Source organism: Cnephaeus nilssonii (genome assembly GCF_951640355.1).
Source record: "Cnephaeus nilssonii genome assembly, chromosome: 18".
Classification (NCBI taxonomy): domain Eukaryota; kingdom Metazoa; phylum Chordata; class Mammalia; order Chiroptera; family Vespertilionidae; genus Cnephaeus; species Cnephaeus nilssonii.
The window spans coordinates 49,084,746-49,109,282 of record NC_137089.1 but is presented as its reverse complement, the minus strand read 5'-3'; positions in this window follow the sequence as shown (position 1 = coordinate 49,109,282).

Here is a 24,537-nt window from a genome sequence, read left to right as displayed (position 1 = left end):
ACACTACCCCTACTGGGATTGAGCAGGAAACCCAGGCATGTGACCTGACCTGAAATCAAACTGGTAACCTCTTGGTTCATGGGTCGATGCTCAACCACAGAAACACACCAGTAGGGCCTCTGTTAGAATCTATCCTAATATGTAAAAAGCCAGGGGCCATCACGACCGAAACAACTGGATGGACAACTGAACAGCAGGCTGTGTGGGGCGACCAGGACAGCAGGGGCGGCAGTGAGGGGTGACCAGGCTGGCAGGGGGGGCACTTGGGGGCAACCAGGCTGGCAGGGGGGGAAGTTGAGGGTGACAAGGCCAGCAGGGGGAGCAGTGAGGGGCAATCAGGCTAGCAGGCAGGTGAGTGGTTAGGAGCCAGTGGTCCCAGATTGTGAAAGTGATGTCCGACTGCCAGTTTAGGCACAATACCCAGGATTGGGCTTAAACCAGCAGTTGGACATCCCCCGAGGGATCCCAGGTTGGAGAGGGTGCAGGCTGGACTGAAGGGACCCCCTCCCATGCATGAATTTCATGCACTGGGTCTCTAGTCTATACTAATAAAAGAGAAACATGCAAATTAACCATCACTCCACTACACCCACCAGCCAATCAGGAGCGAGTATGCAAATTAACCCCAAAAAATATGGCGGCAGCCTCTGAGCTGGAGCGAGCAGGAGGCTTGGGTTGTCCCCGGCAATGGAGGAAGCCAAGCTTCCTGCCCACCCTGGCCGGCCATGGCCTCTACTAAAGGATACAAAGTTTCAATTATAGAAGATAAATAAATCCCAGATACCTGCTTCCAGCCAGCCCTGGTCTTCATTCAAGGAGGAGCTGGAAAAAGATAAAAAGATAAAAAGGAGGGGCTGGGAGCCTAGATCGTCAGGTGGCGTGGCCAGCCTGAAAACAGCCCTCAGCCCCTCACCCAGGCTGGCCAGGCACCCTGGCGGGACTCCCCAACATGAAGGGGCTGTGGCCAGCTTGAAAACAGCCCTCAGCCCCTCACTCAGGCGGATCACGCCCCCCCAGTGGGGACATTCACCCCATGGGGGCATGGCCGGCCTGAAAACCACCACAGGCCCCTCACTAAGGCCGCCCCACGCCCCAAGGGAACCCCCACCCTGATCCAGGACACCCTTCAGGGCAAACCAGCTGGCCCCCATGAGTGTACAAGGCCTCTATCTATACTAATAAAAGGGTAATATGCTAATTAGACTGGGAGACCTTCCGGGAGACCTTCTGGACGTTCTTCTGGACAAAGACATGGTGGCGGAGCCAACATAGAGATGGTTAGAGGCCAAGAGGGGAGGGTTTTTGTGGGTGATCAGGCTGATAGGGGTGTGGCCATTGGGGTAAGCAGACCAGCAGGGGAACCAGTTGGGAGTGAGCAGGCCGGCAGCAGGGGGAAGTTGGGGGCAAGCAGGCCGGCAGGCAGAGTGGTTAGAGGCAATTAGGCAGGCAGGCAGGCAGGTGAGTGGTTAGGAGCCAGCAGTCCCAGATTGTGAGAGGGATGTCCAACTCCTGGTTTAGGCCCAATCCCGGCAGTAGGATATCCTTCAAGGGGTCCCAGATTGGAGAGGGTGCCAGCTGGGCTGAGGGACACCCCTCCCTGTGCACGAATTTCATGCACCGGGCCTCTAGTATATCTACACTAATAAAAGAGAAACATGCAAATTGACCATCACTCCGCTATGCCCACCAGCCAATCAGGAGGGGATATGCAAATTAGAAGGACAAAGCCGACAGCCATCCAGCTGTTCCAGGTGCATAGTGGCCAGGCAGGGCAGGACGCCTGCTATGAGAGGGAGGCTGGGCGGGGAGTGGGTGAAGGGATCTACAGGAGCAGCACTCCTGCTCAGTGAATACAAGACTGCAGACTCCAGCCTGAGTCTGTAGCAAAGCAGCGAAGATGAAGATGGCAGATTCCGGCTGGAGTCTGCAGCGTAGACAGCACACTCTGGCCGGAGTCTGCAGCTAAGACGAAGAAGGCAGACTCAGGCTGGAGCAAAGGCCTGGGTTCCGGGTGCCAAAGGAAAACTGGTGCTGGAAGCCAAGGGAAGGAAGGCCTATTGCACAAATCTCTTCGTGCAATGGGCCTCTAGTATATATATAAAAGCCTAAGCAACTGGACAACCAAATGACCAAATGACCAACCGAATGACCGGTTGCTATGATGTGCACTGACCACCAAGGGTAAGACGCTCAATGCAGGAGCTTCCCCCCGGTGGTCAGTGTGCTCCCACAGACAACCTCTCATGGCCGACCAACCTCCCATGATCCTGGCTGGCCAACCTCCCACAGTCCCTCCCTCTGTCCCTTCCCTGGCTGGTTGGCCCCAATCGGTCCAGTCCCAATCGGGACTGGGTGAAATGGCCCCAATCAGCCCTGATCACCAGATAGGCCTAGAGACCCCACCCATGCATGAATTTGTGCACTGGGCCTCTAGTTTTAAATAAAACAGGACAGATATAATGCCTGGGAACTTTATTTTAGAGCCAGCACTTGCACTGGCATAGAATAACAGCAGTATGTTTCTGGAGAAATTTGGAAGAGAATTTGTGCATCAAAAAATTTAAGTGATGTGTGTGTGTAGTGTTGGCCATATTACTTTTTGAATTTTTGAAATTGATAAACTATGCCTCGCTGGCACACTCCATGGAGATATGCTGCGTACTCAATGTGGATATTTGCTGAACGAGGCAATGGGGGCTGGAAACACAGGTGGAAAGACCCCAGCAGATGAGATATTTACACTGGCATCTGGTGGCTGGCTGGCAGAGCTGCTGTAAAGGTGCCAATTAAAAGTTGCCAGATGTGTCCACATCCACCTGACTATACAAGGTCACCTTTGAGCATATCTCCTTTGTTCAAGGAAGAACAGCTTGAAGGCGCATGTTAGTTACAATAATGCAAGGCAAGTGTGCACCTGCTGTCCTGGGAAAATGTGGTGAGACTGGGGTGGGTCTCCAGGGCTTCATCTCCCAGAAACCCCTTGTGATGCCTTTTGCTTTTGGAGAAAATGGGGAAAGTTTTGCATGGACTCCCGGGAAAGAGAGAAGAAACCTCACTTTTTCACTTTGAAGTTCAAAGATTTTAGAACATCTATGAGATCCTGCTGCCTAGTCTCAATCCAGAGGTCACAAGGACCCAGTGGAGTGCTCTTCATGTCGTCCTGTTCACATGGGAAACCGAGTTAATAGTACTTCCTGAAGCTGATGTGAACTCACCTTCTGGTTAACCATTCCATTCCTAGTCTACAGAGATATCAGTGCATATGCTGACAAAAGACTTAAGCTAAACCATTCATACCAAAACAATTCATAATACTAGAAAGGAGAAACTACCCAAATGTGTATCAGCAGCTGACCAGGTAAACGAATACAGGGTATTGACATCATGCAATAATATACAGCAATGAAAGTGAACAATTATATGCAAAATATGATTGCTCTTCACAAGCATAATGTTGAAGGAATGAAGATAAGCATAAACTAATGCATACTGTAATGAATATTAACATGTAAATTTCCAAAAGGGTTAGTATTAACCTATGGGTTAGCAGTCAATATGTAGGAAGAGACGAGTGGGCATTTCTGGTCTGCTAGTAAAATTCTATTTTTCTGTCTGTTGGATGTTAGTTACATGGAAGACAGTTTTAAAATCACCAAGCTGTGCTCTTATGGTATGTGTACTTTCTGTACATATGTTACACTTCAATTACACATTTTAAATATAATAAGCTGTGACCTTATTTCAAGCTTGCAGATATGTTATGCTGGTTTTATGCATTACATGTTTCCATTTAAATTTGATGGAAATAATATTATTTAAAGAGCATAAACACCGTCAAAACAGAAATGTTTATATATGTCATATGTGCTAACCTATATATGTGTTAAACATGTTTATAAAGTTTTATCAAATGAATATGCATATTATTTATAGAATACAGGTACCCATCCTTTACAACTAGCAATAGGAAGAAGTTATTTGTAAGTAAACTTCTTAACATACCCTAACACTGAACTTGGTTTACTTTTTTAAATGAGATTCACAATTTATGCTTAAATGTTGGAAATCAATGTGTGATCATGAAAAGAGAAGTATGTTTCTCATTAGAGATTTATCTATCCCATCCCTTCTATTTACCTTGGTCACATCCAAAAAATACAAGTGTTTTGTTCTGGGGAAGTGACTCCATGTGAGACTGGCATCACCAGGAGTCTGTGGTCCAGAGGGCACTGGGATGGAGTGTCTGGGTGGACAGGGCCCTGGCATCTCAGGAGGAAGGAATGAAGCACGGTTATAGCAGCCCATCTCTGCTGCAGCCTTGATTGCATTTTCTGTGATTAGCTGAACTTTTAATCACTTCCGAACGAAGCATTACTAATGTGCCAATAGCAAGTAAGATTCATGTAATGTGAATGTGGAAAATGTATTTTAACCCAGGTGTTTAGTATTTACATGTTAATACTGTAGATAGTCCTATGAAATAGGAATTATTATTCTCGTTCTATAGATAAGGAAAGAGAGTAGTTAAAACCATACATAAGGTCAACAGCATGTGGGGGCTTCTGAATGTAGAATCAAGAATGTCTGATTTCAGGAATGTCTTGTTAACCAAGAAGCTATACTGCCCGCAATAAAATCAAGACAATCCACAGAAGAGACACATGTGTTACAGATTCTTTGCACATAAAAATATCATTTCTTATCAGTTAAGCAAATAATTGCTAAACCAGAGAACGATAGAGGGATTTTGTGGATCTTAACAGGGAAAAATACATACGGTATTCCTCTAAAAGCTAAAGAAAGAGACCTAGACAACATGTGGCAAAAATGCTTTTGCAAGTCCATACTCAAGATCCATCCATGTTGTGGCAAATGGCAATAATTTCATCTTTTCCTATGGCTGAGTAGTATTCCATTGTATTTATGTACCACATCTTCCTTATCCAGTCCTCTACTGTGGGACACTTTGGTTGTTTCCCTGTCTTGGCCACTGTGAATAATGCAGCAATGAACATAGGGGTGCATCTATATTTGTGAATAAATGCTTTCAAATTTGAATGGATCTTAAGAATATCATGCTAAATGAAATAAGCCAGACAGGAAAAGTTAAGAACCATAAGATTTCACTCACATGTGGGATATAAAATGCAAGCAACAAATGAGAAAAACAAACAGAAACTCATAGACACGGACAACAGTATGGTGGTTACCAGAGGGAAGGGGTTGAGGGTAATAAAGGGTAAAGGGGTCAATTACATGGTGATGGAAGATTTGACTTTGGGTGGTGGGCACACAAGGCAATATACAGATGATGTATCATAGGCTGTGCACTGAAAACCCATATAACATTATTAACCAATGTGACACCAATAAATTTAATTTAAAAAAGGAAGTTCATAATGAAGGAAGTCTGCCTGGAAAAGGGGACTCAGATTCTAGGACTGAGTATCTTAAATGCTTTGAATATCTTTTAAACAAACAAACCAAAAATCAAAACAAAATGCATTATTACAAAAATAATATTTATTCTTAAAAAATATCTATTCTTAAAATTGAGAAAATGAAAAATACTAAGTCACACTTGAGTAACACCCTTAAAATAAACTGATTCCCGATGCCTGTCCTGCCCACATTGTCTTCACTACCTGTCTTGGCTCAGTCAGCACCTAGGATGCCTTCAACATCAGCAAGTAGCAAAGCCTAGACCATACAATGCAAACATAGAATAAAAAGTTTCCTATCCCCAAAATGTTCTCTTTCTATCAAATCTAATCCATTTAGGATTAATATTTTGCTACAGTAAATTCATCCTATTTGAATACAACAGAGAAAAGGTGGCATCCCCCACTTCCCTTCTCAGAAATAACTCAAAATTGATGAGAAGTGAAAGGATGAAATACCCAAGTTCCATATTCCATGACATTAAGAGATGTCTATACTCAGGGGCTATCATAGCCATCAAGGTCAAAAAGACATGTAACAAGATGTAGGAGGTCCCATGGCTGCTGGTAGAGAATGGAGTCCGAGGAAAGAGGCAAGCACCAAAAGCAAAGCCCTCCTTGTGTAGGACAGTGAGATTCTCCATGAGCACTTGCTGTGAGAACTTCCCCAAGCCCAGCAGACAAGTCAGGTTCGCAGAGAGAGGCTAGTAGATGAGGCGTCGTGAAGAAGATTGCACTGGGAGACATCTGCAGCTTCCACCCTCTGTGCCTGGAGACTAGAGCAGCCAAGATCTCTCCTTCTCCCCTCTCTCTTACACACACACACACACACACACACACACACACACACACATACTCCGCATCACAGAGAATTCTTACTAGCTACAACTAAGCTTTAGTCTCTTCTCAATATAAGTGTCTAAATCCAGGAAGAACACATCTCATTGACAGGTAAGCAACAATGGCAAAGAAACCAAGGGAAGTCTAAGCCATTTCGTGACAGAGGAGAAAGGGAACAGAAAGGGCTGATGGCAAAAAAAAAGTAAAAAAAATGTCTTTGCACAGTAAATTAAAACTATGCCTGTAATATAGTCATGAAGATACAAATAATACAAAAATCCTATCTAATAAAAGTCTAATATGCTAAGCGTACAGTCAACCAGTGGGCCATTCAACCAATCAAAGCATAATATTCTAATGTTATGCTAAGGCCGCTCAACCACTCACTATGATGTGCAGTGACCATCAGGGAACAGACAGTTGACTGGTCGACCAGTCGTTATGACATGCACTGACCACCAGGGGGCAGACAGTCAGCTGATCAGGGCTGAGCGAGATGGGCTGGACATGCCCTGGAGCGCTCCTGCGATCCCTCCCTGGCTCGCCAACCTCCCATGTCTCTCCCCAGCCCTGATCATGCACTGGTGGGGTCGCTTGGCCTGGCCTACACCCTCTCCCAATCCAGGACCTCTAAGGGGATGTCAGAGAGCTGATTTCAGCCAGATTCCGCAGGCCAGGCCGAGGGACCCCACTGGTTCACGAATTTGTGCACTGGGCCTCTAGTAAATTTATAAAACAGCAAAGCAGAGCTATACAAACTCAGGGGTAAGATGGCAAGACAACAGAAATAAGCAAACCCTGAGCTGGAGGAACTTAGGGGAAATGGGGTTCAAACAGCAAGCCAAGTGGATAGGACAAACACTATAACCCTCCTACCAGTGACCAGGAGGACAGGCAAGCCCTCAAAGAGGAGAAAAAGGTTCATAAAGATCTTAGAAGATAAGTAGAATTGGTCACTCCGTGAAAAAAAAGTAGTTCCATAAATTTTAACATGTACAAAGACACAGGTATATTTTCTGGGAAGGAAACTGGCATTCTCTCTCTGAAGTATTGGACTGCAATGCTGGATGAGTTCTGATTTGAGATGAGTTTATGCCACATGATAAATGTAATTTCAGGTCATTAGGAAAGAGGCCCCACCTGAGGTTTGAATCGGAGGATTAACATGATCATTGGTTCTTTAGCAAGACCATGCTACCAACAGTGAGGAAGTGGACAGAGTGGGATAAAAAAAGCAGTGAGAATAATGGGAAGCCCTTCCAATGATCAGGTAAAACATAATGGCCCTAACCGGTTTGGCTCAGTGGATGGAGTGTCAGCCTGCGGACTGAAAGGTCCCAGGTTCAATTCCAGTCAAGGGCATGTACCTTGGTTGCGGGCACATTCCCCGTCGGGGGTGTGCAAGAGGCAGCTGATCGATGTTTCTTTCTCATCGATGTTTCTAACTCTCTATCCCTCTCTCTTCCTCTCTGTAAAAAAAATCAATAAAATATATATTTTTTAAAAAACATAATGTCACTTAGATAATGGCTGTTGGGACAGAAAAGTGTGGGGAAAATGAGGATTCTACATTTCATATATCAATATATATTATCTATATATATATAAAAAGCCAGCACCTAGAACGCCGTAACTACCATAACGACCAGTCGCTATGACACCCACTGCGGTTAGCGAACCGGCCGATCAGGGGTGGGGCCTGCTGGCCAACCTCACCCCAATAGGGGGCGAGGACAGCCGGCCAACCTCCTGTAGCCCCTCCCCCTGCTCAGCCTCACCTCAGATCAGCCTCCCCATCCTGATCAGGGTCAGGGCCAGCTGGCCAACCACCCATGGCCCCTCCCCAAGGCTGCTGGTCCCTGATCACCCCCCCACCCCATTCTTGGGCTGGGCCAGCTGGCCCACCACCAACAGCCCCTCCCATGGCTGGCCCCACCCCTAATAACACCCCCCACACCAATCGGGGGTGGGCCTGGCCAACCAACCTCCCAGGACCTGTCCCCCAGCCACTAACCTTCAATCTGCCCCTCCACCCCAATTGGTGGTGGAGCCCACCAGCTAATCACCCGCAGCCCCTCCCCCCATTCAGACTGACCCGGATCGGGTCCCAATTGGAGCGGGCCAGCTGGCCAACCTCCCGCTCTCTCCTCCTCCTGACAGGCCTGGTCCCGATCCACCCCCATTGGGGCCAGGCTGACCAGGCCCCACCCATGCATGAATTCATGCACTGGGCCTCTAGTATTACTCATAAGTGAGGATAAATCAAGTAATCAAAATAATTATTGGACTCTCATCAAAGGAGATAAGATACCAAAAAGTAAATACCATTAAAATATTGACAAATTTTGCTTTATTTGATAAAATAAAAGAATTACCAATATGTTTTTACATCAGATTTCATAAACATTTATCTAGCATGGTTTTAAATGTCTTAAAATATTAGAAAGCATCATGAGTCCCATGTCTTTCATAGCACTGAATGCTCACAGGAGAATATGCACAGAAATTAGATAATTTTCCAAAGTCAATCTTTAAGGAAATCAACATAAATTACTTGAAATCATGTTGCAGACATGGTTAGGAAACAGAAGGGCTCTCCATGTGAGAATACATTACCTTTCTTCTTTTCTTCCTAAAGCAATGTGTTCTTCATTTCTCTAACCGTGATTTTCAACCGATGTGCCACAAGAACTTTTTAAACATGCAATACCTGACTGTTTAGTCAGGGACACTGACCTTTTTTCCCTTAGCTTGTCAAATTTTTAAAAAATTAGAACAACCAACACAACAATAGCCATCTGGTGTGAATGATTCAAAATTATACCTATTTTTTTGTCAGATTGGCAAAAAGTATACTTTATAGTGTGCCTTAGAATTTTAGTAATTAGTTTATGTGTGCCATGCAATGAAAAAGGTTGAAAATTGCTGCTCTGTAATATCAACAGTCTGTATAATAACAAATTCTTTTCTACTTATGTCAATCTTTTCATTTAAGCTTTATCTTCATGTTGACTGGTCTTATGGCTATAATCTAGACTTCTGTTATGGTAAAGAAATGTGAAGATACCTACAACATCCTTTAACAGCACCCAGGAAATGTGAACACCAAGCAAAGCAGGCAGTCTCAAGGCTGCCGAGGAGTCCCCGGACCTCCCAAGGACCAGGTTCCACTGTGTGTTCTCCATTACACTGCGCCTCGCTGCCTCGTTTAGCTTTAGTTTCTTCCTCCTGCACAATGAATGCAGTTCTTCACCTTTTCCTTAGTTCCAGACTCCCTTCAAATGCTCTTCTTGGCCTTGTGTGTGTGATTTAATCTTCATGTTCTGTTTCAGTTCTATTTGGCTATTTTTAAACTTTGATGAGGTTTCTTCCTGGGAAGGTATGAAACATGTAACTTCTGAACAGTAAGTGCTGATATACTTCTTACATGTAAACTGACAGCACACAAAGAAAGAGCTGGGGCAGAGGGATGCATGAGAGCTTTAACATATATAATTGTAATTAGAAAAGCAATGTCCCTAATCATACAGCGAGAGACGTGTGCTGGTGGCCTTGGAGTCAAAAGTTCAATGAGTCCAACCGTGCCCTCATGAAATTTATCTCATAACTAGAGGCCCAGTGCACGAAATTCATGCATGGGGGGCATCCCCTCAGCCCAGCCTGCACCCTCTCCAATCCAGGACCCCTCAGGGGATGTCCAACTGTTGGCAGTCGGACATCCCTCTCACAATCCAGTACCACTGGCTTCTAACTGCTCCCCTGCCTGCCTGCTTTATTGCCTCTAACTACCCCCCCAGCCTGATCACCCCTAACCACCTCTGCCTGCTGGCCTGGTCACCCCTAACTGCCCCCCATCGGCCTGATCACCTCTAACTACCCCCTCTGCCAGCCTGGTCACCCCTAACTGCCCTCCCCTGCCAGCCTGGTCACCCCTCACTGCCTCCCCTGCTGGCCTGGTCGCCCAAACTTCCCCCCTGATGGCCTGGTCACCCAACTGACCCCTGCCAGCCTGGTCGCCCCAACTGCCCCCCTGCAGGCCTGGTCACCCCATGCAGCCTGCTGTTCAGTCATTTGGTCATCCCTCACTAACCCCCCACACAGCCTGTGTTTGGTCATCCATCTGGTTGTTTCAGTCGTGATGGCGCCTAACTTTTTATATGTTAGGATTGCCAGGAAAGCCCAGTGCTATGGACCAGATTATGTCCCCCTAAAATTCACATGTTGAAGCCACACCCCAATGTGACTGTACCTGCAGATGGGGTCCTCAGGAGGTTTGTGGTTCACTGTGGACATAAAGGTTGGGTCATATTCCCATAGGACAGTGGCCTTAGCAGAAGAGGGAGAGACGGAGTGGGAGGGGTGGGAGTGCTCCCTCTCTGCCATGGGAAGCCATAGTGAGCATGGAGCATCGGCCACCCAGATGCTGTCACCAGACCCTGATCTCAGATTCCAGTCTCCAAAACTGTGAGGAACTAATTTCTGTGTGTTATGCCAACATCTGCTCTATGTTGTTTTGTGACAGGAGCCTGAGCTGCCTGATGCAGCAGGATCACAGCTAAGACCCCCCAGGCAGGCTGCACCTATGTCCTAAGGAGACCTGGGAGCTCATGGCAACTATGAATTCTGACTTGGGAACACTTGGGCCAAGTCAGAGAGAAAAAGAACATGCCTCTGTAATAAGCCTTAAAATTGAGCAATTTTTCAGCCTTGGCCAGGTAGTTCCATTGGTTAGAGTGTCATCCCCATGCTCCGAGGTTATGGGTTCAATCCCCCCACCAGGGCACATACAAGAAGAAACCAGTGAATGCATAAATAAGTGGGACTACAAATTGAAGGCTCTCTCTCTCTGTCCCTTCTATCTCTTGAAAAGATAAATTTTTAAAAAGTTTGCAATCAATAAATACAAACTTTTAAAAAATGAGCAATTTTTTCTAAGAGCATAGATCATAAGGGAGAATGTTCCCATTTAGATCAATTTGAACAAAAACACAAAGCATGAGGTGTATGGAAGGAACAGTGATGCCCACAGTGGGGGTCTGTGTGGAGGAGAGAAAAGATGGGGAGCAGAGAGAATGGGGCGGGGAACATCAGACCTGGGAGAGGTGCATGCTAGGATTCTGAGGAGATAACTGCATATCAACCTCTTCTTACCTGACAATGTCGAATCAATGTAAAAAGAAGACAACAGGGTGAGGCAGATGAGGAAAAACTTCAGCACAGGTTTCAACGGCAAAGCTGGTAACAGGTGATGGGCTCTTGCCTTTGGGTTAGAGCCTCCCTTTGCTCAGCTCTCTGTGTCAGGCGGGGTGTCACGGCACTGTCATCTCCTACCTGCTCGCGCCGCCTCCAGGAAGTCCCAGCACCCCGCAGTGGCTGAGGCTGAATGTTCAGACAAGATTTTATTTTTTATAAATATATTTTATTGATTTTTACAGAGAGGAAGGGAGAGGGAAAGAGAGTTAGAAACATCGATGAGAAAGAAACATCGATCAGCTGCCTCCTGCACACCTCCCACTGGGGATGTGCCCGCAACCAAGGTACATGCCCTTGACTGGAATCGAACCTGGGACCCCTCAGTCTGCAGGCTGACGCTCCACCCACTGAGCCAAACTGGTTAGGGCTCAGACAAGATTTTAAAACCTTGCCTGAGGTTAAGGCTGCTCTCCGCTGAAATGACACATGGGAGGGAAGCGCAGGTCACCGATGGCAGAAGAGTGTTTGTGGGGCCTGGCAGTTGAAAGCCATGGCTACACTGCAGCACAGACCAGCCTGATGCACAATAAGGCACTGCCAACAGCCAGAGTCTGAGCCTTCCATGCCCAGCCCAACAAAACTGTGAAATCCCAGGGTTATTTTGGTCCCCAAATTTCATTCTTGTTTATTTCTCAAGATCCCATCCAACGCAGCAAAAGTCACAGTTTTGAAGAAGTCAGTATGCATAGTCCTCTTGAGTTCTAAGCCAAAGAAGACAGACAAACCAGGCATGTTGAGATTATCAGCAGGAATGTGACATAGGCAGGCATCTAGTCACCCAAATACGCATGTCCCACTTTATAAGAATTTTTCCTCCCAGTTGTTAGGACCTGAGGGCCCGGGTGTTGCAGTAACCCAGTCCAAATGAAGGTAACAGTGGGCCCTTGCATGCCTTACTGCAACAGGATAAGCGAGAGGCTGCCCAGGAGTCAGGGGCACTCCCAGGGTCCCTTTCTTCTCTTGGGAGCCCTGTGAGGTGGACAGATGAGGACCCAAGGACCAGACTGAGAGAAGAGGAAAGGCTAAGAGTGGAAAAGAACTGAATACAGAGATAGCACAGAAAAATAGCATCTGGTGTTTTGGTGTGTGTGTGTGTGTGTGTGTGTGTGTGTGTGTGTGTGTGTGTGTGTTTGGGGGCTTCCCTCCAGGAAGCCTGCCAGGGAGAGCCTTTGGGTAGATGGTTGGGAGGTGCGCTAGAGCCTGAAGGGCCTTCTGAGACCATTTTAAATAGCTTGTTTTATTCTCTGAGAAAAGGAGTTCATTGAGTTATTTTGAGCAGAGAAGTAAGATGATCTGACTTCTGTGTTACAGGCTCACTCTGTGGCAATTCCTGAGACAATGAAGACTGAGAGGTACCGTCAGAGGGGATAAGTCAAATGCTGACTTTTTTATAATTGTTCACCATTATTGAATGTATATTAAAGTATATTCATTTTAAATTATTTTTCTAACTGCTATGCTTCACTATATATTTAATTTTTGCAAATGCATCGTTAATGTCTCAGGCTCGGTAGAAATGCATCTTTAATGTCTCGGGCTCGGTGGAAATAAGGGCAGATTTTCCCAGGCCTCCGACACTTCAGAACTGAGGGTGACAAACAGCACCTTTTCTTTTAGGTCTGGTTTTGTCCCTGGAAACTCAATGCCTATCTATAATAATAAAAGCGTAATATGCTAATTAGACTGAACAGCTGAATGACCTTCCAGATGTCCTTCCGAACGTCCTTATGGACAACCTTCCAGATGAAGCTGGCGCTGTGAGGGCCGAGGCAAGCCGCCGTGGCTGTGAGGGCTGAGCCCCTGGCATGAATTTCATGCATCAGGCCTCTAGTATATGATATTAAAATCATTTTTGAAAAACTTATAAATGTGAATCTCAAAGTATAAAGCACATATTATCATATAATAAATCCTAATACTGTTCTATAAATTATTCTTTAAAGACCTGAATTAACACACCAATCACCTATAAGCCGTGGAAACACTAGCAGTTTAGGAAAAAAGTATTCAAACTTGATAAATTATTTTTTATGTCTTTCTCTAATTGTAACTGATAATCTCATTGAAAATGAACACTGGTTTTGATTGAGGTCATTTCCAAGAGTGTCTTACTCAGATAGTAACCTTTTGTTTAAAGGAATTGTGAAATTATCTTTGAAAATGAAAGGCTTTGCAAGAATGAGCATAAAAAACAACACTATTTTTAGAGTGACCATTTTTTAAGGAGTGGAGAAAATTCAAACAAACAAGTAAAATATATCTGGAAATAGAGAGTTATTTCTCTGACCCAGATTAAAAAGTAAAATCTTTCTCCACATTGTGTGATCTGTGCAGATTTATTGTGTCTTTAGGATCTTTCACTCTGATATTTAAACATCATCTTAAACTCAGGAATTTCAGGGAGAAAGTATATTTAAATTGTATATAAGCAGGAAAAAATAAATTTAAAATTATCAAACCTATTCTCATTAACAACATTTTCTTGACTAGATAACATCATTAAAAATTCAATACTGTAATATTTAATTTATGTTTAAATATTAGTTATATTCCACACTTAATAAAGATTATCAGTCTGATAACTTTCAATTCCTGCCCATTTACATTTTGAGAAGTTGCTTAATAAAGCTTGTGATTAGATTCTATTTATTGCCAAAATATGGCCTTCTTAAAAATTTTGAAGTAATTGCTGTACCATTATTATTTTTAAAAAGATTTTGAATTGATTTTTTTAGAGAGAGAGGAAGGAAGAGCAAAACAGAGAAACATCTATGTGAGAGTGAAACAATGATCAGCTGCCCCCTACTGGGGATCAAGCTCACAACTCAGGCATGTGCCCAGACCAGGAATCGAACCAGCAACCTTCAGTGCACAGGACAATGCCCAACCAACTGAATCACACTGGCCAGGGCTATACCATTTTTTTTTTTGTTGTCAAAATTTCCATTTTTATTTTTTTAAATAAATCTTTATTGTTCAGATTATTACAGGTGTTCCTCTTTTTTTTCCCCCATAGCTCCCCTCCACCTGATTCCCCACCCCACCCCATGCCCTTACCCCCTGCCACTGTCTTCATCCATAGGTGTAAGATTTTTGTCCAATCTCTTCCCGCACCCCTCACACCCACTCCCCCCTGAGAATTGTCAGTCCACTCCCTTTCTAGTATAACTGCTGGAGAGTAAGAGGTGACATGAGCTCACAGTGGTCCAGAGAAGAGTCTTCCTATGAAACAGTACTCTGAGGTCAAGACATTCTTTGATGGAACTGAATGCATTTATATACTCAAGGAAAGAATGCATCAAACACAGAGGGGTTGGTGACCCATGGAAAACATGAGAAAGGGGAGCAGAAGGGACATTGGCAATTCCATCTGCCCCAGGCTCAGGGCACTTTACCTTAGAGGCTTCAGGTATTTGGTTCCATGAGTAAAACCATTCTCCATTGTGAGATAAACCCAAAACGTTATCTCTTTTGCTTTCTCTAAACCCATTCATCGCAATCATGTTACATGTTTTCTACCTATACTTTCCTATGAGGAAGTGAGTCATGTGATTCCATCAGAATATGTTGATGTAACACAAAAAGGCAGATCTCCTTCAAGCCACCAAGAGGTTTTCTCCTTATATTCAGAATGGGTTCAACATTCTTCCAGATCCCTCAAGGCCTTATATGGTCAGCACACCCCTCACCCAACTTCCCATCCAATTCTGACCTCATCTTCTAGGACTTTGCCTCATTCTGCCATTTCCCTGCTGGCCCTTGAGCTGGTCACAAACTCTTCTCCCTCAGGTCCTCCCTTGATGTCCTAGAGACACTGACATACTCAACTGTCCTCTGGGATCAAGGCTCAGAGAAGCAGTCCCGGAGGACCCTAACAGGTGCCTTCTTCCAGTCACCCTTTCACCCCTTACTCTGATTTATTTTTCCTCATCACCACTTAAAATATTATACATTTTTGCATTATTTCCCCTCCCTCTCTCATTTGATTGTTCTTATATCTAACTTTGTTTTCTACCTTCAATTATTAAAAACAAATTTTTCATTTCCAATATGTCTCATATATTAGTTGTCATTTTGATTGGGTTTTCTTCTTTATTATTTTATTCTGTGTGACAGTATCACACTTCCATCATTTCTAGAGGTTTCTATCAAACTTTTATATTATGTGAAATGTCACAGCTTGTTCTTCAAAATTGTCTTGCTTATCCTGGCTCTTTAATTGTTCATATCAATCTAAGAATCAGCTTGTCAAGTTCCATGAGAATAATATGTGGAAAATTTAATTGGAATTGCATTGAATTTTCACATTGTTCTGTTGGAGAGTTTACACCTCTCCACATTTCTAAATCTTTCTATCTTGGATATAATTAAATTTATTTAAATTTTTAATATCCTATTTAATAAAGAGGGAATATGCAAATTGACCATCACACCATCACAAAGATGGAGGCACCCATAGGCACAAGATGGCGGCACCCAATCCCCTCAGCCCCGCCAGAGTGCCACAGTCATTTCAGCCCAGCCAGGGGGGCGGCAAGTGCACAGTGAAGCCACCCAGGGCCGGCCCAAGGCGCAGGCAAGCCTCGGATGTCCGCTGCCCAGCCGACACCCGAGGCACAGGCAAGCCTCCGATGGCAGCTGCCCAGCTCTCCAGGGTGGGCCCGAGGTGCAGGCAAGCCTCGGATGGTGGCTGCCCATGTGCCCAGGGCCGCCTGAGCTCAGGTAACCAGGGCCGGCCGAGGCTTGCACTGTCAGCAGTGGCAGCAGCAGAGATGTGATGGGGGCGTCGCCTTCCCCTGATTGCCAGGTCGCCTCCCGCCCCTGAGGGGTCCCAGACTATGAGAGGGGGCAGGCCGGGCTGAGGCAACCCCCCCCTCCATGAACAAATTTTGTGCACTGGGCCTCTAGTCTTTCAATAAAGTATTATGATTTTCTGAGAAAGATCTTTTGCATATCTTATGAGATGTATTTTCAGTACCTTATATTTTGGTTGTACTCATAGATAATATATATTCTTAAATAAAAGGTTCTCTTTCCTCAGACTTGGCATCCCAAGAGGACTCTGTAATCACTCATCTATTCCAAATGACTTCAAATCTTGTCTCTACTGCCCAATAAAGAACCGTGTATCTTTAACCAGGGCTCTGCCCATTGCTAGTCAACTCTAACTTGAGGGAAGTAAAACACACACACACACACACACACACACACACACACACACACACTCCAAGCCTTCAGTAAAGACTATTGCATACATTCCTTCTTTTAGAACATTGCAATGGGAATTAGAGAACATAATTTCCTTCTGCCACAGAGTTAGACAGGCGGTAGCAAATTGTCAGGGCAAATGTGCAGTGATCAGTGTTCCAGTAGGTCAGCAGAAACAAAGATAGAAGAAACCTCAGGGGGACTTGGGGAGATATTGATAAGCTGGGGACATGGAGAAGTAGATGCAAATGAAAGATTTGTGACAGATATGATTCTTCCGCCCTCCCCAAATACACTACAAAGAGTCACTCTTGAAGAAGATGAGACTGACCCTTAGGTCACCCAGCAAGATGCACTTTCTCCGTTCCTCCAAGCAGGCTGATTGGACCCTGCTGGAGCAAATTAAACTGTCCATAGACTATTCCCTTGCCAATCATACAAACCGCATTATGTGTTTCTTCCTGACAGCATTTGCAAGCCCCTCTATCCATGCATTAGGCATTACTTCTCTCAATAGCTCATTTCTCTCACTTACTGAAGATGTTTTATCTAGCTCTCAGTCTTCAGCTCCAATCTCTTGGGTGACTCCAGTGTTGATACACCTGGCCAGCCCAGTATCTCACCGGCAGGGTCTTTCTCTGTTGATTCCAATCTCCTGCTCTTCTTTTCCTCCTTATTATCTCAAACTTTGTCATGTCCACTCCACCAAAAGTCCTGAGTTGTGTATTCTCTCTGTTCATGACCTAGTTTCCTCCACATTACTGAACTAATTGCCCTGTACCTGCTCAATTAAATATTTTGAAAAATAGTTTGTGCCGCTTTTACTTTCATAACCCTTTATACCAATCTTTACCAACACTTTTTACTTGTAGTTTTCCTTTCTAAATGAGTCTTAAATCTGTCCATAATTCTATTCCTGGAAACTTTCATAACCAAATATATAATACTAAAACTGACCAGCAAATTGCTGATAGCATTCAAATATTTTATGCATATTTTTCCCAAAAATATCTTAAAATGCAAATGTTATGTATCTGTCAATAGAGATAATTAATGTTGAATAATCAATATCACTATAAAAGTATCAAAAAACCTAGGTTTGAGTTGCAAATTGTTTAATTGGAAATGTTAGTAAATACACAATTACAGCAGATGAAAGTACAATAATAGGACATATTTTGGTTTGTGTTTCCTCTATAACCAGATGGGTTAAGAAATGAATAGGAGCTTGGATTTTTAAACTCTGACTGTAGTTATGTTAAGCATTGAAATAGAGAAGTTAAATCAGCAGAGAGGTTTGGCAGAGAGGCAAATCCAGATGAGGACTGATAAATATCTCTGGATTTGGCAAACAATAAGATATGGGTGCTTTTGGAGAGAATAAAAATCCTAAAGAGTGACTCAGACACCAGCTTGCTAAGGGTTGAGAAAAATGGAGGGTGATGAAGCCAAGAAAAGCATCCCAATGGTTACTGCAAAGAGCATGGAACTAGGGAGAAGACAAGCATCAGGAGGCGAGGTTGGATGGGGTCATCCTCCTGCTGCCAGAGGAGCTCCAAGGAGAAGGAGCACTGCAGGGACCACACGCCTCTCCCTCCCTGCGCCCTCCCTGCCTCTGACCCACTCCACACACTGCTGTGCAGCCTGAGCCGCAGAACACACGGAAATGAAAAGACAGTATGTTTTAGGATATCTCAGGGAAAATCAAAAGTTTAGTTTAAAAGATTTGAAGCTTTTATCAGACTGTCAGTTTCTGGAGGATCATAATGCATCTGATTTTGTGATTTTTAAGACTGCAATTCCTTTCAAAATAAACAATCAGAAAAATTGATTACATGATTGCTCATTATTAATTTGCTGAGCAGGTACTACACTCTTGGCACTGTCAAATACTCTGCAATAAAGAATAAATGTTATATAATTCCTGCCTTCACAGACAAGGGCAAAAGCGTGCAATTAGTTCTAAAACAAAAGAAGAATTTAATGCAATTTAGATTAAGGATAAGTGATTTTACAGGCTGGCAATCAAGCTGATTAATTTACAAAATGACAAAATGTTCAGGTTACATATTAAAATGACAGTTTGAAAAGAATTAAATTAAAAATAATTTGTTAAACTCCCTCAACTACTTAATGATACAAACTCTCGGTAAACACTTCTTGCTTCATCACTAGTTTGCTTAGAGAAAACTGGAGTTTACAACAATAAAAACAAAGACAAATGCACAGAATGCTTCAGAATGTGGTCTCAGTAATTGAAATTATGCAATTAGTTTTAATTCAATCAAAATATAATATTTAATGTGTTTTATCAAATGTAAGTCTCATTTGGCAAGTCCCCGAAAATGCAAGTCACTGAATAATATGCAGAGTTTAGCTAACAGCAGTGAAACTATCTAAATAAGACCAATAACAGTATTTCATTTGGTGTACCCAATACCTAAAATGTAAACAAGGAAATAAAGTTAAGTCAAGTAAAAAGCACAGAGTTATTTTTTTCCATTCTACACCATATATTTGTTTAGAAGAGATCATTTTTATGGGCTATAATTTCCTTTAGACATAAGCACTTCTGAAAGTGAGATAGTTATCCAAATTGTCAATTGCATTCCATAGAATATGATACAGAACAACACTCAAGCAATTTTTGTACTAATCAGAGCACCACAAGAATAAAAGGTACCCTCCAATTGTTCAAATCAGACTCACATTTCATTTAACAAATGCCAAGAGAACTCTTTATGTGGTATTTTTTAAATTTTAATAGACATGCTCGAGAAAATTCATAAGATTCTCCAATCATGTGGCCTCTGCTTAATTAAACATTAGGACATATTTGTTACCTATAAATGCATAGGGTCTTTCTGAAAGGGTTTCTGAGATTGGTCCATTCCTTGGGATTTAAAGAACACATTAGTTTACTACTAATTATGTATCACATATAATACAAGGGTAATATGCAAATAGACCAAACAGCAGAACAACTGAATAACCAATCAAAGCGTAATATGCTAATGATATGCTAAGGCTGCTCAACCTCTCGCTATGATGTGCACTGACCACCAGGGTGCAGATGCTTCGACCAGTAGGTTAGCTTGCTGCTGGGGTCTGGCCAATTAGGACTGAGTGAGATGGGCCGGACACACCCTGGAGTCTTCCCACCGTCCCTCCCCGGCCAGATCATACACCGGGGAGGGGGGGGGGTCCCTCAGCTGGCCTGTGCCCTCTTGCAATCTGGGACCCCTCGGGAGATGTCGGAGAGCCAGTTTCAGCCTGATCCTGCAGGCCATCACCCTTGGGAGGGCGCCAGACACAGAGCTCATGGCTGGTGAGTGCTGCTGGGGCAGCCTGAGTTTCTCCTAATTGGGACTGATTGTGTGCAAGCTAATGGGGCCGGGATGAGTGGGAGTGGCAGGTAGGAGCTGCAGGTGGCATTGGACTGTGGGTTTTGGCCCGATACCTACAGGCCACCCAGAGGGACCCCACCCGTGCATGAATCCATGCACCAGGCCTCTAGTTTACATATAATGGGGGCATTTTTGGTTGATGCAAAATGTAAGGTCTGATAGAGAAAATCAGCTAAGACCAGAGATAATATCCATGTTTGCTGGTTGAATACCTAGACATTGATTACCTAAAGTAAGTGTAAATTACTAAGATAATCAGTGATGATACAAAATAACTTTCTGTTCCTCCCAAGTGGTTCTTCTCCCATTGTCTCAAAGTACACAAATCATCCAAAGACACAACTCACAACCCCTTCATCACAATGCCATCCTACATATTCTGATGCAAGGAACTTCTTTTGTCCTCCCTCTAATAATGATGAGTGCTTACTTTTGGGGCTCAGACCATTTATGCTGTTATGTGCTTATTGACCACCCTCTTCCTGGAAGTGTGTTTATAACATTGACAAAACAGACACAAGTTCCTACTCTCATGGTGTTTATATTATAGTGGGAAAGACAAACAATAAATAATATAATTAAATAGATTACAGCCTATCTATAATAATAAAAGTGTAATATGCAAATCGACCAATCAGCAGAACGACATCTGGACCACCTTCTGAATGACCATGCTATGACACACACTGGTGCCAAACCAGCCAAGGAAGGTGTGATGCAATTGGTTGGAAGGCCCCACCATCACCCCCCTATTGCCCCACAGAGGGAGGCCCAGGCCACCCTCTGTACAGCGATCAATCCCAGAGCCCCAGCTGGGTGGATGGGGCCTCCCTCTGCTGGGCAATCAGTTGTGGAGCCCCGGGATCGATCGCCCCAAAGAGGGAGGCCCAGGCTACCCAGCCAACAGCACTGTGGCAAGTGGGCGGGGCCTCCCTCTGCACAGTGATTGATTGCTGAACCCTAGCTGGGTGGTCAAGGCCTCCCTCTGCAGGGTTTCTTATCTGGGGGCCCTATGATTGATCGCCCCACAGAGTGAGGCCCAGGCCAGCCAAAAGATCGCACCCCATGCCTATTGCTGGCAGAGGGATTGACCAGTGGCGGCGGATAGGGGACCAGCGCTGCACAGATGGCAAGCAATGGCAGCAGTGGGGGCAGGGCCAGCTGCCAGCAGCTGAAGGAAGGAAAGCCCCGATAGGCCCTGATCACTGACCAGGCCTAGGGACCCTACCTGAGGCATCCTGGATTGTGAGAGGGTGTAGACCAGGCTGAGGGACACCCCCTGTGCATGAATTTCATGCACCGGCATCTATTATTAAATGATGGGAGGTGTTACAAAGGAGGACTAGAAAGTATTGGGAGGGGAACTGCCCACTGCCATTTTGATAAGTAGATTACAAAACCCCTAAAGAGGAAGTGACATATGAGCAAAGACCTCAAGGAAGTCAGGCACCAGCTGTACAGCCTGTAGGTCCAAAGATGTTCCCAAAAAGGCAGTATCAATTGCATAGTTTGGGGGGTGGGAGCATGACTCCTGTTCCAAGAACAGCAAGAAAGTCCTGAGCTCATGTGACCTGAGCTGAGAAAGCAAGGGAGACAGTACAGAAAGAAACAAGGTCAGAGAGCAAAAGGCATACCCATCTACAAGGATACGGACTTGTAGATGGAGGTGAGGCAATAACTCAACCAGATCAATCCAGGTGCTGTATTCAGAAATAATCTGAATGGAAAAAGAAAAAGACAGGGAAGCTTTGGCTTGTAGAATCTCAGATGAATTTTATTGGACTCCTGATTTGTTGAGCACTTATGAATTAATTATCTCAACATTCACAGTTAGTATTTAATAATTGCTTTATATTTATTACCTGGCTAATACAACTGAAATTTGAAATATATAATAATATTAAAGGGAAGAAGAATCTGACGCCCAAATTATGCCTCTCTGGCATAAAGATTATCTTGAGCTGGCTTTTTTTAAAGAACCGCAGACACAGGAGACACTCTGAAAATGAGTAGAGGTTACCCCTTCTTAAGAGACAGTTATATTTATCAGTGAAATCTCTATTTGTAAGGGTGTCTCCATCTCTTGTAACTGGGATAGAAGAATGACTGAATCTCTAGAAACTCTTGTCAAGGGATAAAGCAGAGACTTGAATCTGCAAAACAACCTTATCATTGTTACTGTGCTTTTCCTGATAGCCTCTTACAACTGACTCCCCCACCCACAACATCTTATTTTGCCTTTAGCTAGAGATAGTAATTAAGGTGGGATCTTGGGCCATTTAAAAAAGTTACTCCATTTTCCTGGGTGTTTACTAGTATATGAGAGGTATACAGGTAATTAAACTTCTATTTGTTTTTCTCCTTTAATTATGTATTTTATTACATCGGGGGTGCCCTCAACCAAAAACCTAGAAGGGTAGATGGAAAATTATTTGTCCTCCCATACAATAACAGCCCATTTTCCAGAAATGGAATTTTAAACCAGGCCACCTACCTCCTATTACACTTGCTCAACAGCCTTCCCCAACCTTCAATCACCACTGAGGAGTGGGGCAAAAATTGACCTTGAGGTGAGCAACACAAAGAGAAATTTTCAAGGTGTGTTATTTTATCAGGGCATAATTATTTTTATAACTAATCATTGAATTTTTAACATTAACTTCTTGTTTCTTCCACTTGTAAATTCAACATTTTGCTTCTGTAGGCTTCAGGTCTCCTAAGGAGAAGCTAAGTTTTTATCAGTCTTAAAATATTAACTAGAAGAATATTGCAGATTGGGCCCTGGCCAGGTAGCTCAGCTGGTTAGAGCATCATCCTGATATGACAAGGTTGCAGGCAAATACAAGAATCAAGCAATGAACAACAAAATCAATGTTTCTCTTTCTCACTTACTATCTCTATTTCTCTCTCAAATCAATAAATTAAATATATATATATATATATATATATATATATATATATATATATATATTGCACATGGAGAGGTATTCTGACAATTCTCAGGGGAAAGGGGTGTGGGGGGTGCGGGAAGAGACTGGACAAAAATTGTACACCTATGGATGAGGACAGTGGGGCGGGGGAGGGCAGAGGGTGGGGGGGGAACCGGGTGGAGGGGAGCTATGGGGTAAAAAAGAGGAACAATTGTAATAATCTGAACAATTAAAAAATAAAAAATAAAAGAATATTGCACATGGAGACATATTCCTAAACAATGAGCTGAGACAAAAAAAAAAAATTAAAAAAAGAAACCCATTACTGAAAACCTTAGGTCATTAAAGTCTATTTTGCCTCAATGAAAAATAACAGATTACGGAAAAATCAAAGAAAGATAACATAGTTCATGCCAATTCTGTTTGAAGATGAGGCTCTAATAATAGGTGTAATCTCATTGGGCCTTGAGCCTCTGGTATGCTTAATTCCCCTCAAATTTTTAAAGCACAGACTTCTCACCTAGCAGAGTGCCCAGCATTTAGTCGGCACTCAACAGACAGCTTTTAACTGTCTAATGAATGAAGAAATGAAAAAATGAATTATTATGACCAGACAATCCCAAACTATACTCAGCCCCCATAAGTAGAAGAGGTTTTACATTCAATCCTTGTTAATATTTTAAAAGAAAAATGCAATATCCAAAAACTCAGAATTTCCCAACCTTAAAATTCTGCATCTATTTGTGAATATTGCCTGTAGAGCGGGTTGCATAAAGCTTTCTGAAGTTGGTGGAGAGAAGGGACAAAGATGCCCCAGGAAGCCTGAAGAAGGTGAATGACAACAGTAGCAACAACCACAGCACAGCAAGTGGGTGATGTCCCCTCAGTGCCTGTGATGTGCTGACATGGCATTAGTGCGTTATCTGATTCACCTCTTCATCACTTCATCCTACAAGGGGAGCATAACGAAGCAGCTACTGAGAGGAAGGAAGCCAAAATTTCAGCACCATTGCTAGTTCTCTAGGTAGCTGAGAAACTAGCCAGAACCTTGCCTCTGCGCCTCTGTTTCCTTTCTGCACAAAAGTGATAACAATAGTATCTACCACGGAGGCCTATCTTTAGGGTTAAATAAATGTGTTACTAGATGTAATGCACTAAAAATTGTGACTGGCAATTGCTTTACTAATATTAGCCATTTTAAACTTCCACTTTTAAGATTCAATAAATTGAGTAAATTGAGTCTGTGTCTCTCCTAAGCTCTGGTTGTACTACAATCTATAATGTAAAAGCCTAAGCAACTGAACGACCAAATGACTGGTTGACCGGTTGCTATGATGTGCACTGACCACCAGGGGGCAAATGTTCAGTGCAGGAGCTGCCCCCTGGTGGTCAGTACGTTCTCACAGCCTAACTCCTGCAGCAGGACAACCTTCCGCAGTCCCTCCCCGCAACCAGACG